At 39.6% G+C, this 17,715-nt stretch overlaps 1 long non-coding RNA gene across 1 annotated transcript; it reads left to right on the plus strand.

Moving 5' to 3' along the window:
• The first annotated feature begins 5,630 nt into the window (after positions 1–5,630).
• LOC121641040 lies at positions 5,631–16,336 on the plus strand. Its single transcript, XR_006010637.1, has 3 exons — positions 5,631–5,813; positions 12,672–12,777; positions 13,965–16,336. It is a non-coding gene; the product is annotated as an uncharacterized LOC121641040 (long non-coding RNA).
• The last annotated feature ends 1,379 nt before the right edge of the window (positions 16,337–17,715 follow it).

Genomic DNA, 17,715 nt, shown 5'->3' on the forward strand with positions numbered 1-17,715 from the left:
TGATGGTCAGTGGGAGGTGTTTGGTGTGGCCTCTCCTGAAGTCCAGAAGAATATCCTTTTGTATTGTCCACATTTAAAATGAGATTGCTTTTGCTGCACCACATGGACAAATGGCTGACCTCATTTCTGTACTTTGTCTCATTATTGTTTGAGGTGAGACAGCCGTATCATCTGCAACCTTCACTATGTGGTTGGTGCTAAATGTTGGTGTGCAGACATGGGTCAGCAGGGGGAAGAGCAGGGGACTGAGCACACGTCACTGCGGGGCTCTTGTGGTCAGTGTGATGGTGCTCGAGGTGTTGTTGCTAACCCAAACTGCTTGTGGCCTCTCATTGAGGAAGTCCAGCAACCAGTTGCACAGTACGGTGGTAAGTCCTAGCTGGTCCAGTTTGATGATGAGCTGTTGTGGGATGATAGTGTCGAATGCTGAAGGACTCATGTACAAATGTTAAATCCATATTACAGCGTTAGCATTTGTACATATGAGTCTTAGTGTCCAGGTGGGTGATAGCAGGGTGGAAAGCAGCACAGCCTGACTCAGGGAACTGTTAAAGATTAGATGATATTTTTGAGTTACTCTGCACAGACCTTCAGCACATGTCCAGGAATGTTGTCTGGACCTTCAGCCTGGGGCATGTTGATGGTGGAGAGTGTCCTCTTCACAATGGCTGCAGAGCTTGGTCATGAGGTGGGGGTGGGGTCTTCAGCGGACGTGTGCTGTTCTGTGCTTCAAACCGGGCAAAAAAGCTATTGAGGTTGTTCAGTCGAGGAATGTTACTGCCACAGACCTGTGGTGAGGGTTTGGAGTCTGTGATTGACTGTTTCTCCTGCTACAGGCTTTGTGTATCTCTGCTGTCCTTAAAGTGTTCAGATATTCTCTTTGTGCAGTCCTGTTGAGCTTTCGGGATGCCTCAGGACAGGTTGGCTCTTGCTGTTCTCAGCCCCCGCTGCATCCCCAGCTCTGAAGGCAGCATTCCTGGCCCTTTAGCAGGTTGCAGACCTCTCCTGTCAGCCAAAGCTTCTGATTAGCTCTGGTGATGATGATCCGTGTGTGGGTTACATCATCCAGGCATTTCCTGATGTAGGAAGTGGCAATGTGTACTCCTCAATGTCTGTATGACTGCTTGCTTGAACAATACAGTGTCAAAGCAGTCTTGGAGTGCAGAAGAAGTCCCCTGTGGCCACACACGTACCTGCTTCAGGAGGGGTTTGGTGGTCTTCACCCTGGGCCTGTATGCTGGTTTTAGCAGGATAGTAATGTGGTCAGAGGCTCCGATGTGGCGGTGGGAAGAAGCCTTGTATGCTTTTTTCTGAGTGTGTGTAGACTAAGTCCATGATATTGTTTCCTCTGGTTAGGAAATCAACGTGCTGGTGTAGATGTGGGAAAAAAAGTCTTAAGGTCTGCATGATTAAAATCATCAGTGCCTCTTTCCTATCAGAGTTGTTAGTGGTGGGGGGGAAGATACTAGCACTTAATATATTAGCACTTATCTTAGGTGGTTTGTCCTCTGTTACTTCAAATTTAGTAGTAACTTGATTTGTCTAACAGCTCTACTCTAAGTGTTGCAGTAATTTGTGCAGACAAAGGGGTTAAAGAGTCTTTTTGGACTCTTTACGCAGCACCACCAGCAGAGGGCAGTGTCGCACCACCAAAAAAATGGATGATACGCGCGTCTTCGCTCCAGCGGATCTCCCTCTGCTTTACCAGTGCCTGAAACTGGGTCAGATATGACGCGTTTGTTGTTTCAAACATCGCTGAAGCTGTTGCTTGCTGTAACTTAAGTTAGTTATATCAAGATTGTGCAGGCACAATGTGCGTCAAATGTAACTTTTCTGGCATTGTTTCTTTTCATGTAAGTTGTACAATAAACTTTGAGGCAGTAAAGATATTACGTAAATTATTTGTGCGCATTTGTCTTTTGTATTAATGCAATGTTTATTATCTCTATTTTTATTTGAGTTGCATATCATAAAACATACTGGAAGCCCTCTACAGAGCTGCACTATTCTTTTCCATAAAAGTCTGCATTATTAAATATTTCCACTTAAAAAAAACGCTTGCTGTTGACAAAAGCAGCAAGTGGTGACTGAACTTGTCTCCACTAATATCAGATCCTTTAGAATAAATCATTCATGTCTTTATATATTGTCAGGTTAACAGGAAATGTGTGCATTTTCTTATTTAAACATGTGCAATTAACTTGAAAGTCAGAATATGGTGTGACCACCTTTAGTCTAATACACCCTGAACTCTCTTGGAAGAGCTTTCTTTTTATTTTTGTCAGCGGTCCTCAAAAAGAGCTCTTCAATCAACATTTTAAAGTTCTTCTCTGGATATCAGCTGCTTTTGTTTCATTTGTTGCTAAGGTAACCTCACCACACAATAAAGTTCCAAGCTCTGGAAGATTATCACTTCTATAATTGAGACCTGTTGCCACTGATGTTTAGTCCACTTCTTGTGTCATTAGGAATATTTCACCCCTTTCTGTTTCCTTATTGACTTCTTGACATTAGAGATTATTTCTGATGAATGATCCAGAGGACCATAGATGGATCAGTTAAAGAGCCAGATGCATCAGCCGCTTAGATCCTATGTCAGAACTTTTGTAAATAGCCTTTTGTCAGATCTGCCAATTATTTTTCTATCTTCTGTGTGTCCAGTTTCATCAAAACAACTCGTTGTGCACCATATATCAGCATCAATAACTCAGAAATCACCTTGTTGGTGCAAAATGATATGTTATGCTTCTCAAATGGGGCTACTTTGATTGTTGAGTGACTTGAGCAAACAAACAAAGAGAAGTAAAACATTCATCTGAAAATTTTTGGATGAAAGGACTAGACACAAAATGAGTGAAAAAACAACCAGTTTACGTAGAAAAACTTGAAAAGATCTTCAGAAAGCCCAGAGAACTAATGCTAAATACAGCTTTAAGAGATTACAAGGAAACTGGCTTTTTAGAAGCACAAAGAAAAAAAAGAAGGATGTTTAAGATTTTTACAGTTTATTCAGGTCATTTACTAAAGTAGCTGATAAGGAGAAAATAGAAATTTAACGAACTATTTCTGTCACAAATGGACAGGTTGCATCTACTTTGGGAGAAGGTTTGTTAGTTGATGCAGTTAATTTTGTCAGCGCCTCCCTACTTCCAGAGTACAGAGTAGTAACTCTTATTGATAATAACTTTGCTTTATCATACATATACACAGATTCTCCATCAGGGTTTTATTGTAGATGATATGTAATTAATTACCAGAGATCAGGCATATTGTAGCAAAGCACAATCATGTGCAGGAAACAGTGAGAATACAAATCTTGGAGGGAAGAAAGAAGCTGGGAAATTCATTCTTGACCACAGCAACAATACTTGATTAACATCTTCACCACAACGATGTTCGGTTGCTGTTCACATTATATGTGGCTTTTAAAAAAATACTTGAGTGTCTAAAAGTCATATTAAAGCCTCAAAACAACGATAAATAAATGACTAAAACCTGCTGACAATGTTCATACTGATGAAGCAGTATGTCAAGCAGTTTTTTCAAACTTTTAACTTCTTGAAGTGGATGTTTGCATCTGTAAATCGTCCTGGTAAATGTAAATATTTTATTCTTATTTATTGTTTAAGTCAATTGTAGGAGACAGAATATTTCGGCCCAACAAGAAAGCACGCAAACACTTAAGATGAGTTGCTGTAGGAGCATCCTCAGCCATGTTTGATGGGCTGCATGGGCTTCCTACACATACCTACACATACTTTTGTCACACTAGTTAACTGTTATGTCACTGCAGACATTCAGTGAAGCTTGGGTGAAAGGTGATAGCAAGAACATCATGTGAGGGGTTGTACAGGCAGCAGGGTGGGCTGAAATGCAACAGCTAAGATAAACTGTGCAAGTCAAGGCTGAAAATACCAACAGATGAGGTTGGCCAATTGGATTGATCGTGAAGAATCCGATGACACAGTAAAACATGCAGCTTGGTTTGCCTATGCAAAAGAAAGGACTCAGATATAAAACCTCCTCATGGTGCATCCTTTAGCTGCTGCTTGAATCAATGAAAAAAATAAAAGAAAAAAGACAAACCATAAGGGGTAAGATGTTCTTCCTACAGGGTCACCGTTCTGCACAGCTTTACCCCTCTGAAGAGACACAATGGTTAACCGTGCAGCATGCATACTGTAGGATGCCATGCTTACTCCCCAAGCTGTGTTGAAAGAGGGTGTTTATCTAAAGCTGGGGTGTCCAAAGTAAGTCCTCGAAGGCTGCAGTCCTGCAGGTTTTCAATGTTTTCCTTTTTCAACACAGCTGACTCAAATTAAATGGATCCCACCACCTGTGAAGTTCTGCAGAATGACTCATTCATTAGAATCAGGAGTGATGGAGCAGAGTTACACTGGAAACCTGCACAATTGCAGCCAGACACACCTAAAGTAAAGCATCTGCTCAGTTTTATATATATATATATATATATATATATATATATATTAGCAGTGCAAATTCTTCCATAGAAACAACACATCCACAAGGTGTTGTCACTATACTGTAAAAAAAAGAAAAACAAAAAAACAAAACAAAACTTTTATATCAACTTGAGCAGCTGCTCAGATTTACCTCCTGTTGGCTTGAACTGCACAAACTGGAAAAATTTCAGTGGGACTATTGAAGACCATTTCTTCTGAAACAGCTGATTCCGTCATTTGCCGAGTTTATACATGTTTGAGGAGACTAAATGACATGTAATAAATGATGCTGATTTCTAGGCTATAATTCGAATAAGTCTCTTACAGCTCTATAAAAATTAAACCAAAGTTATTTATCTTTTAAAAATGTAAAAAAAAATCATGTATTTATTTGTTCGTTTATTTATTTATTTAGATTGAAACACCTTTAAAAAATCTATAGTCTCTGGTGGGACTTACTGTGTGTAAGAACTTTCTGTAGTGGGTTTTTGTGTTTTTAAAGCTGAGCTGTTAAACCAGCACGGACGATAACTTTTTAAGGTTCACAAAAAATTAGGAAATTTTAAGATTTTCTTTCTTGTGCCAACAGCTTGAGTAAGATTTACTAAGATTTTCGACTAGGATGTCATCAAATGTTCAGGGTCAGCAATACTTTTTCTATTCTATATCACTGTGTTTGGGACTTTTTAACCACACACATCTAAAGTATGCGGTTGAAATTGTGTATTTCAAGCCAGAGCGAAAAGAAAAAAATGTATATATATATAACAATGGAAATTTGAACATAGCACGTGCCGAAGAAGATTATGAAATCGCAAAAGCTGCTGAATGACTCGTGCGAGGATGGTTCAGGCAGTAATGGTGACATTAATTTAAGCAGTTTTTTACACATTTACGAGGATTTCCAGGTTAACGATGCTTGTGTACAATTTTAAATCTATCATTTAACCGAGTCAACATTTGAAAGCAACCTATATGTTGGTTCCAGTTTCCCAAATCATTTACTTGTTTTCTGTTCAAACCATGACTGCCTCATGGCATGTCCGGGTATTTTATCACATCACACACCCACATAACAAAGAAACTCTTACTTAACAGAGGGCACGAGCCTGTATTAAATCGGACGAGCCCATTCCATCCAAACGTGGGAGTGTGTGCACGTATGTATTTCACATGAACAGTGGCATGCGTGGCGCGGCTGCAGCGCTCGAGGTGCCCCACCCCCCCGCGCCACACAGACCATGTGCAGGCTTCCTATGTTGGACTTTTTCAAAACGAACACAGTGTACAGTGCGTCCAAACGCAGACAGGCCGTCCCCAAAGTAAAACCCACATCCCGATCAGCTGCAGGTAAGCGCTCAGCTTTGCACTTAAGGCAGAAGAAAGTGACGAATGAGGCAGTTTGTTGCGCTAAGTTTAAAAAAAAGTGTCGTCTCGTCTCTGCAGTGAAAGTTGCTTTAGTTGTCACTTAAATTCTATCATTATTTTCTAACTTAAATCGATGCGCGCTGACTTTTGACCACGTGTCCACAAACAAATGTTGCTCTTAAAAGTTAAACTGCTCATTTAAAAAGAACTTTGTATATCTTTAAAACGGCGATTAGTCACGATCTGTTTAAAGTTGAGATCTTGTGAAGTTGCATAAGTATTACTGAGAAAAAGTGGTGCGTTTGTAGAATATAATGCTCATCACTGAGAAATAAATCTAATGTCAGCGAATTTAAAGGGCAAGCCATCACAGAAAGCAACAGCTGAGAGTCGCCTGTGAATGATTGCCACAATAGGATCAATTGACACACCAAAATAAGAATTTGATAAGTTTATTTTAGATTATTTTAGATTACTTGAACATAAATGCCACTTTTTGAAAGATATTTGTACTTTTTTTTTCTTGGAACAAGTTGTACATGACGGATAAAACCAGGAATGTCTTGTCCCTTTTTAGTTAAGGCAGAAGAGATACTAATGTGTGTGTGTGTGTGTATATATTACACACACCCCCACACACGTTTTCATAGGTAATGAGGGAGGAATTGAGTGTGAAATCCAAGAAAAAAACATCTTGTTAAGGTGCTTTTTTTTTTTTTTTTTTTTTTTACCCCTAAAGTTCCTGCAAATAATGGAGCTTGCATCTAAAAATGTTATGTGCATTTAATATCTTGTTCATTTCTACTTGTGAGGCGTCATTTGCAGACTCTTTGTGTCTTTGGCATGACTTCTGTACATTTTGTACCCTGTAGTAAATGGGCGAACACGCTACTCCTCTTCTTAAAGGCCAGTTTCTTGGAAGTTTTGCTAGCTTGAGCCCAGTACACTTGAATATAATATTTCTTTAAATTAGATTACCAGCAGGAAAATGTTTCCTTTTTAAATGCTCTTATTGATTTAATCACAGGTCTGCTTTAGAGTTCAGACCTTCTGGTCACCTTTTCCTCCTTTTAATTGGATTCACACTTGTGTCGGCTTAGTGGGTGACTTTACAGCAGATTGTCAAGCAGTTTAACTTAATACTACTTAACTTGAGATCTGGCTTTTGTGATGTTTTTTTTTTTAAAGTCCTTCACTGTGAGACTTATCTAAACTCAACTTTTTCCCAAGTTACGCAAGTCAGCCATGTTGTCTTCAAAGTTTGGTGCTCAGAATGGAGGCTGTGACTTGTGTTACTGTCAACAACACCTTTCTGCTACTGGAAAAATCTATCAAAATGAGCTATGCTGTGATTTAAAATGGGTTTTAGTTTCCCTATTTGCCTCTTGCTTGGTTTGTTGACCAGTTGTAAATAAAACGATAAGCTACGACATGATTTATCAGATGAGTTTGGGATTTAATTTTCTTGGGAAACTGAAATGTCTAATGAATTGTAGTGTTTTGCTGTTTTCAGATCTTGACAAGTATGGGGGATTTTTGTGGTTTAATAGATGTGATTTATGTTGGTTACTCAAGGCTTTTTATTGTAGAGGACTGGGGATTTGAGACATCTCAATGAGCCTTGTAAGATGGGTTATTTATTTATTTTTCTCTCAGTGGATCTCATCCCAAGAGCTTATGCATAGGTGAAGCCCATCAAGTCCAACACAGGACATACCATAGTCATGAATATGGGAGATGCCCAGTCTGCACTGTGGAACACCTCCCATGACAAGACAGCCAAATTAACGATGATGATGTAATCTTGTGTGGCTTTTGTATGGGCAGAGTATTTCGACTTGGTCAATAGTTGCGCTACAGTCGCAGATGTCTCCATCTTTAACACGCCTATTATCCACGCTCACTGGAGGGGGGATGAGGCTCAGCAGGGGAGCAGAAAGTGACATGTGGAGGAGGAGTAAAGGCGGGATGAAAGGAGTGTTGATGGCATTTCATTGGCTGCTCGGTGTAAAGTACACAATGTACCCAAAAATATGTATGGGTCCAATGTGTGTGTGAAAGGCTACTTGCATTAATTGGTGTTGTTAAGGTTTATAAAAATTGAAGGTTTTAGGTAAATTATGGATTAATTAAACCCCTTTGAGATTTTTCTCCCTTTCTCCATTTTTTTAAAAAACAATTTAGTCTGTTATCTATATTTGACTATTATTATATATTTATATAAATCTTTTCTATATTTTACTATTTTTTTAGACATGGAAACAATAGTTTGAATTGGTAAGCACAGATTAATAAGATGTCTGAAACTGCTTCCCATACATGCTCAACTTGCCATCAATTTGATGTCCCCTGAACGTGTTGGTGTTGTGTACATTTTTTTAAAAATATATACAGAAATCTGAATTCAGCAGTTTTTAGTGTAAAATAAGCTCATCATATAAATCACATGATGATGAATTAAAAGTCATGAAGTATTGCCACAGTTGAAATAACAATGTTTTGGATATTAAAGCAGGGAATTTGGACCAAAACTTGACTTCAGATATGCTTTGTCTTTTTATTTATTTATTTATTTATTAAGTTAGTTAATTGAAGCAAGTTATCCATGGTAAATAAAGGTGCACTTTGTTTCAGGGAGTTTTTTTTCACCCTCTTTGCCTCGCTTTGTTCTTTTTGTTGACCCAATAGGTCAGTAAACAATAAAATGTATAGTTGTCTGCTGTACATTTTCCACCCTTCTGCTACAGAAACTGCTTCTCTTCTTTTTGTAAAAGTTCTTTTAAGAGCAAATTTGCTTGCTAGTTTGGGCTCAAAGTGCAAATATAGAATTCATGTTTATTTAGTCCATCCATCAACTTTTTACAACTCATCTGAGGTTGGGTCGCTGGGGCAGCAGCCTAAGCAGGGAAGCCCAGACTTCCTTTCTGGAACCACTTCTTCCAACTTGTCTGGGGGATCCCGAGGTTCCCAGCTAGAAGAACTAGTCCCTCCATCGTGTTCAGGAGGCATCCTGACCAGATGCCTGAGCCACTTCATCCAGTTCAATTCCATGTGGTGGAGCAGCAGTTCTACTCTGAGCCCCTCCCGGATTACTGAGCTTTTCATCCTATCTCTAAGGGAGACCCCAGACACTGCAGAGGAATATGATTTGTATCTGCAGTCTTGTTCTTTAAGTTACTGCCCACAGCTCGTGATCATAGGTGAGGGCAAGAACCAGATCGACTGGTAAATCAGGAGCTTTGCTTTTTGCTTCAGTACCAATCAACAGGAGGGATATATATTTTTTTAAATGCACTTATTTAATCATAGATGGGATTTTAAGTTATTTTTCTGGATTTTTTTTTAATTTAAATTTACCTAAGTGAAAGTCCTTGTCTTTTGCTGTGGAAGAGGTGTCTTCAGATGTGATGAATATCATTATGTCTGTCCACTTGTTGACATGCTGTTCCCTAAACATCAATAAACCCTAACCTGGCTATGTGTTCAATTGTTCAATAAACTGATACATATAGAACAGTGATGTTTTCAGCTGCTTCCATCCTCCATCAGTAACTTTTTACACAACCGCTATACATTTGGCACGCTGATGTGAATGAGTAAACTGACTCTTGGGATGCATTCACAGTAGCGCTGTGTGGTTGGCTTTAAGCAAACCCTAGTCCCCTTCAATGAATTGTATGTTTTTAGAGCTGTGTGCTCTGGTCACCTTGACAATGGTGATCAATTCCCTTGCAAGTGAAAGCAAATGAACCTTCCGGTGCATCAAATAGAGGAAGTGATGTAGGACGTGTCATAGCGCAACATGTTGGCTAGCTTGCTGCCTCTCCTGCTGCTCATACTCAACACATTCTGCTGAAGATCATATTAGATTTAAACAAGTAAAAACTGCAAGACGGAAGAAACTTGGTGATGCTCCATTGTTGTGGTTCATGAGCCATTTCTGACCTAGCAAATCAACGAGCCAGATTTTCTTCTTCCTCCTTGTTGGTGGTGGTTCTGGGGCATTAACCTCCTAGTGCAACTGTGTGATGTTGGCCGGGTGGTTTGGTCTGCTTGATTTTTAAACGCAGTATGATATAGGGTTGTCATAATCCTAATGAGACAAAACTGTCTTTTACAGGCTGGAGAGAGCTCACAGTATAGGTAGGATGAGGATTTATGCTGAATTAGTTATCGATAGGGGGCGCATCACTGGGAAAATTTCAAAAGTTCTGTTGTATGTCTTTAACAAAGAGATACCAGTTTGAGCCAGGTTCTTGGGTACAGCAGGAACATCCCTTTTACGCTCACATTACTCTACCTTAAATTACCTCATGTTCTTTCTCCTTTTTGCTCTAGACAGACGCCTCTCTGCTCACCCTCCTTCACATTTAACACTGACGCCACATTTCCAGCAAAAAATCTGACACTTGTGGAGTAAATGTGCAGCCAGCAAGTGCAGGAAAATGTCCAGAAATATCTGCACATTCGCCTGAACAGCTCTGCAGTTAGAGTGAAAACAGCTTTAGTTAAGCTGAGATGGTGTCAGTCATTCAGACACGAGACTTTTTTTAAATTTTGTCCTTTAGACACAGGAAAAGTAATGCACATGTGGCCTTACAATCTGTGGCTTCGTGCCATACATACTGTTAACAGAACAGTATGTATGGTACAGTGTAGCTGTTTCCATTATAAGTTGACCACACTTGATACCTGAGCTGATGTGAAGGTTCTACATGTTAGCATGAGCAAAGCTCGCCACGTACTTCTCATCAAAGACCCCCATGAGGAATCAAACATTTTCTTTGTAGGAGAAAGATCCTGGATATCAAACATTACCATAGTTTTGGTATTCCAGTAAAACACAAGTGAAGAAGCTTTTTGGAGTTTAGGTGAATTCACTTTTTAGGTCAGTTGTACCAAACATGGTTGTGCAGCTGAATATTTGCCTCATAATCCATCTGTAAACAAGCAGAAATGCTCAGATCTGACACACTGAGCCTTCTTTATCTCTCATTGTGCTTAAATCAATAGAACAATACTTATATTGGATTATTGCTGCTGATGTAGACATGTTGAGTGTCACTGGACCTAATCTCTTAATCAGACTTCCTATAATGATTTTCATTTGCGATTAGTCTTCAGTTCTTTGATTTTTTGTAGTGTTTGCACAAGGTGTGACTTGTATCATATCACATGTATGACGTTCTTCTCTGTAGGAAATGGATCTATTCTGTGTTTGCAGCATGACTTCAGACCCAGAGCTTTTTAAAAATGGGTTCAGACCCCCTGGATCTCATACTGAGGACTCGGGTTGCATGACTGTAAACACAAGCCTGGTTTCACTCTATAGGACTAAGTGCTCAGTGAAATGGAAATTAGTTACACAACATGGCCACAGGACTTAAAACTAAATTCAAATTAGTTAAGTCAACGTCCAGTGTTTTCTTTTTCCTAATGCAGCATCATGGCGTTTATTAAATTCCTTCCCCAGTTTGAGATTAAATGCTCGCATCAGGATGGTTATATAACCTCATATGATGACATACAAGCTCTGAAAGTCTGTTTTCTTGCCATTTTTATTTTGTTTTTCTTTTATTAATCCATTCACCTTGTGTTAGCTTGATGGGTCAAGATCATATCTGACAGTTTTTTTGTTTTGGAAGGAGGTGGAAAGGGTGTGTTTGGAAAGCAACCCACTGAGAGTAATGCGTTTGGACAGCGGTGTGTATGTGTTGGGGAAGTGGGCGTGCGCTGTAGGAAAGCCTGGAGATCTGGTTGGGCAAGAGCAGGGTTGTATAAAAAGGCGAAGCGCAGAAGCTCTCACTAGTTCAAGTTCATTCTGGTCTGACATCTGTTAGGATTTTTAGTATCAGGGGAAGTCGAAGGTCCCCCTGGCCAGTCGGACGGATATTTTCTTCCTTTTTGCGGAAGGTGAGAAATCCCCAAATGTTATCACGAGCAACGTTTTACATAAGGAGTTACTTTTAAAGCTTGGATTGACTAAATTTTTGTCGTAAGGTGATGTAACTCCAACCAGGTTGGCACATTGATTCTTCAAATATGTTTTAACCTCTCCTCAGAAATCCTACCTAAACTTCCTGGAACTTATTATAAATGCATCCCTAAGTAAAAGTGGCTTCCGTGTTCTTTGTGTGAAGCAAACATTTGGCTTGTATTAAATGCACAAAATGTTGTGCATGGATGCTTTAAAACAAGCCTTCTCCTGTTGCACACAGTTATTTAAAATGTTAATTTTGCACCTTTGGTCATAGTTGGACAGACATTTCTCCATCTCTTTTTCCTTGGATCTGGACCATCTTTGTCCAGCTGTGTAAAGCATCATCACACCATGTCTAAAAGATGAGATTAATGATGTGCGAAGCTATGAAATCTTCTCTCTTTGCTGTTTCAGTTGATGACGCAGCATGAATAGAGGATCTGTTGTTCTGGTTTAGACATGATAATTTAATAATGCAGTAGTGAGGGTTGTGGGGGGAGGGTTAAAGCAGATTAGGGGTCTTCCCGATTTTTAAAAGTGTGAAATGAACAACGTGTGCAAAGAGGAAAGGATTCCAGAGAACATGCAGGGTTTGTCTATGTGTCGATCATATGTGATCCATACTACGTGAGGTTTTGCGCCATGGTTTAAGGCTAGGGATTCCCCCCCTTTACCTCATGCAGATGTTTTTGTTGCAAGTCTGTGCAAGGCGGTATTCTCGTCTTCTTTTGGCAGTGGTAATTTGCTTTAAAATTTTGCTTGAAAAACCTCAGTAGCACCTTTTTTCATGATGCATCCTTTAAACCAAAGACAAAGAACATTTTACCATTTTCATGCTTCATATCTCTGTTTTCTTGTAGGCCTTTAACAACTCCAGCACCTCCCTCGGCTTCGAGCCCCCCCACATCAGCGACTATGATCATCAGACTGGGCAGACTGACACCTGGATACTTCCGCCTCCTCCAGGTTTGTGAATGTGGACCACACTTTACAAATCAACGCTGAACTGCATAGGAATACTAATCCCAACGTTTAAAACTGCGACTTGCAGAAATAATTGCGATGCACGGTGCTAGCACATTGTCTCTAATCTCCACCACTCCGCCACTGTAGGAGGAATGTAGAGTTGAAGCTTTTGGTTAGAAAAGCTTTACAGGTTGCACTTTCACTTTTGACAAGTCATATACTTGCAGCCAACTTGCCATCGTGGTCCTCACTCTTTGCTTAGCTGAACAGCTTTGTCCAACGCGCCCTCGTGCTGTTGAGACCCACGGTTTGCTTTCATCATAACATAATTAGGGGTGACGCTAATCATTGTGATATAATTTCCTCTCTTCCTCTTTTGTCCCTCCTGTCATTATAATCCACTCAAGATTACTGCCAATGCATATGTTGCATCTATTGTGTGGAAGTTATTATTCACACATTTATACTAATGTAGAAAGAAAGGTGTGTTCCTGCACATGGCTGACCATTATAAAGAAAAGTATTTGACACATTGGCACAACAGAAAATGTGCTTTAATGCTAAGTAATTGTCATAAACACTGATATAAAATGATCCAACACAGATTCAGTGTTCAGGGTTTTACCTATTTATTTATTTTTAAGATTTCTGTAGATAATTAAACATGCTGTACACGTTCCACATACATGTAGAGAACACCTTCCTTACATTCATTTTGAAGCTACGTGGCTGTGAACATAGTGCTAACGGTGAGGCATGTTGGCATTTTATAGGTCACCTTCTATCAATATTAGTCACGTCTTATCTCCTGTAGCATCAGATATTCTGTCTTTAAAAGAATTTGTATCTTGCAGCTGTCTCAGTTGTCTGAGCTGCTAAATTGGCAGTCGTAGGCATGACCTATTTCTTCGCGTTTTAATACAATAGTTTAGTTTTTCACATACACTACCATGTGCAGGACATAATGTTCAACTTATTTTTTCTAAAATATTTTCTCTTTCTAATTTTTTTTTTTTTACTGGCTGTTGCCAGAGTTTTGGTCACATGGCAGAGCAGCAGAGCTTTAGTCACACGTGTTGGAGTTTGCTGTCTAACTAATCAGAGTTAAACATCTGTTGACCCAGAGAAGAATTAGCCTGACCTCTGACCTTTTATCTTTTGTCCCCCCTCTCCCCCTGTCTCTGCAGAGGCAAGTTGCCGGTGAGGTGCAAACACAGCCACAAGACCGTGCTGTCAACCAGATAGCCATGATGCTGGCCATCATGGGCCTGAGTTTGTCCTACTACAGTGCCAAACAAATGACGGAGAAGGTCCATGCTGCTGAACCCACACCCTGAATAGACTTGACTGCTCCGATTCTGGAGACCATGGATGAACCAATGAGTAGCGGAGGAGGTGGAGTGAGCAAGCAGCAGTGGAGACATGGCGACGTCTCTCAGATCGCACTTTTCTCACCTCAGTCACACTCAGGCAGAGCTTTCAGGGCTGCTGCTCCCTGTTTTCTATGCTTTGTCACCAGGGCCTTCAGGGGTTTGCGGGGGGAATGGCTCACTCTGGGTCGTGGAGAGGACTGGTTTTATTAACTGGTTTGGGTGGGTTATTTGAAACCAGCTGACTGCCAACTGGGTCTGAACATTAGTCATTATAAAGGTACATGCTTGCAAGATGCCATCAATACTGTTCTTAGCTATAAAAAGGTGTAAAACCTCAACTGTGAAATGTGTCCAAAAAGGGTTCAATTAAAGGAACAGTTAAAACTTTTTTTTTTTTTTTTTTTTTTTAGGAAGGCTGACTGCAACTGAGCTGTATCTTGTAATGAAGTGATGGCAGACCCACATTGAAAAGGGGATGAAAAGTTAGATTTACCCATATTTTTTTTTTTTTCTTTTAGGATTTTTGCTTTGCTCCAAGAGAACCTTTCAGAACCTTCCGATCAGATCAGTAGCTGTATTCATTCATCAATATATATACATGTGAACTGTATCTGTCAGGTGAATATTTGCACAAAACTGCTGAAACCTTTGAAAATGCAACAGTGGATCTGCAAAGGGACTTCGAACTACTCACTGTTTTTTGTTTTGTGATTTCCTTGTTTTAACAATCCTATAAAGTCTTGTTTGTGTGATTATGTTCATGCAGGATCTACTAATAATGCAAACATTTAACTTTACTGAAATGCATGTGCGTGCCGATCTTTTAATCAAAGAAAATTCATGATTCTTGTTTTTATTGATGGATGAATGTATCTTTCTTTTGTAATGATTTAATAAAGCTGTGAATATTTTGAAAGAGATGTACAGTGGATGTTTTGATATTTTGAGTTGAAACAATCCGAGCTGGGTTCGTACAGTCCTGAGGTTGGCACACGCTGCAGAGCAGAAATATTTCCTGCATCAGAATATTCTGTGGCGTCGTCTGCACGCAACAGGATGTGGTTAGTCTGTTGCACGCGTTCTGTCTCCTGAGTGATGCAGCATTTTTTTTTTTTTTTAAATGATGGCAGCATGCATGTTAGAAGAAAGTTGGCGATGTTAAAATCTTTAGTTTCAAGAAGCGCTGTTCTCCTCTACTCAACCTTGGATTATAGTGTGAGCTTCTAATGAAACGAAGGAAGATTTTACGTTAGATCATTGATCACCCTTTGGATATCACTGTAACTTCCTCATATGGTCATCAGGATCTAAATTTAAACGTTTTTCAGAGAATTTTTCAGTGCTTCTTTGCACATTGTCTGTCTTTTGCAGGGCATTGGGTTTAGAACGTATGCATGGCTGCTCAGAGGCTGATGTGATTCCCAGTGACAGTCCTAGAACTCGTTGGGCACCACGTGCCCCCTCTGCCCACGCCACAAGCCCCTCCTCGTTCTATAACCCTTGCATGTCATTGGGTAAAAAAAATCCTCACTTTGGTGTCTCAGTGATGCCAGTGTGAGGACATAACCCCTAACCAAGAGCGCCTATTGGTTAACCGGTGACGCGTCATAATAATCGGCCTGGTTCTGAGCCATGGAGACAAAAGGATGGGGATAAGGTCATTGGTGAGGAATGCGGATGGGAGGATCAGTGTGTATTTCAACACAAAGATACTCAAATGGTATAAAGAAAAATTAAATGAAGCTGAGTAAGAGAAGTTTTTGTAGACGTTTTGAGCAAAAGTGCTTTAGGCAAGAACGACTGGGTTGAATTCAAAGCTGCAGCAGGCGCAAACAAGACTGATGCTCATTCTCTGATTGTTTCATTTATTCATTCACTGTCATCTAAAACAAGCACTTATGATCAATATTCTCAACTTGCAATAAAAATCATTGTACTGTATCTTTTGTGGGGGTGCAGGTTGCTGCCCTTCCATGTATGTTGGTTTAAAACAAGTTGCACAGTTGTGAGGAAATATTGTTTTGGTTGATAAATGTAAAGCTGATGGAGTTTTTATTTTATATCAATAAATACCGAATGTCTTCCATATGGGGGGAGCGCCTGAGCGTAATTGGCTCCCCCACATGGTTATAAGGATATTTCTTGTTTTACTGCTGCTTTATGTTTGAAATAAACTTGAGAACAAAGTCTGTTCTGTGCATGATTTTTTTTATATTTATTTTTTACAGTCAATCATCTTGAGTGGAAATGTGAAATACACCACAAATTAGTTCAGGATCACTTTCACCTTCAGGTCAAGAAATTTAGCTGCTTTCAGTTCTAAACGTTTTTGGATTGTTTTTTTTTGGGGTATTTTAAGAAAAACGTGACACTTTCCAAGTCCACATGAGCGCATGATGAGTGTGCAGTTACTGACTGATGATGACAAAGAAGAAACATGCTTTATTAATATGGAAACAAGTGTTTGTCTCTCCATTTAAGAGACATATGTCCAGCTCAGGTCTTAATGAAAGATATGTGGAGTATTTCACGTCTTCTGAATTTTTTATTCCTAAATCCAGTTTAATTTTTAACAGCATTATTTTTTTTCAATTGTCATATCAAAATCAAGAAAAAAAGAAGTAATTTAAGATGTATGGAAACAGAAAACATTTCTAATGGCAGCTTAAGACATCCCAAAATACACTCAGTGAAAATCCCACTGTATTATTGCAGCTGGTGTAAACAACAGTTTACTGCTATTTCAACTGACATATAAAAACAACATATGGCTTGTGGGTCACCCATTTTGCAGAATACAAAACAAACAAACAAACAAACAAAACCAACCCCCCCCCCAGCTATTAAAAAACAAACAAACAAACAAACAAAACAAAAAAACAAAAGAAAGCCAGGAAAAACAGGTGCAGATGACATGATGATCACATCGGGTCGCTAAAAGCATCCCTGGTGGAGTCAAGCTGAAGAGATGTCAGTGTGCACGTGCCTGGCTGAAGCATGTGCTGGATGTGGGGGTTAACTCTGGGTTGGCCGCTGCACAGGGAGTCACTGTTGTGACTGCTTTTAAATGTGCAGACTGCAGTGAGCATGCTGTCTCAGATCCTGGACATTACTGGCTTGAAGTGCAGCATCAGCATCCATCATCTGCTGCTACTTTAAACCCTTCACTCTTCAAATAAACAACTTCTATTTGTCAGTATTTCTAAAACTGAACCACGCATTTGAAATATTTTAGGTGAAATCTTTTAAGTGAAAAAAAGTCCAATTTTAAATGCTGTTCAATGATTGTAGCTGTGTCTGTCTGTTAGCCCTTTAACCTGCTGTGTAAGTGATGTAAGGCGCCAGGATCTGTGTCTCTTGATCAAACATATTTTTTCCCTCCCTATCTCCCTATGCCCCCCATTTTGTTGGGATTTGCTGTAAAGCTGCTTATCTCTGGATTCAAAGGCTATTTGTTTATCTATTTATGAGCTCAACATTTTTCCTTCACTTTTTTAGGGTCTTCAGCACTAACCCCAAAGAGCAATTTTTATCAAAACCAACCAGCTTGCTTTTTTAGCAGGAT

The sequence above is a fragment of the Melanotaenia boesemani genome, chromosome 6 (genome assembly GCF_017639745.1).
Source record: "Melanotaenia boesemani isolate fMelBoe1 chromosome 6, fMelBoe1.pri, whole genome shotgun sequence".
Taxonomy (NCBI): domain Eukaryota; kingdom Metazoa; phylum Chordata; class Actinopteri; order Atheriniformes; family Melanotaeniidae; genus Melanotaenia; species Melanotaenia boesemani.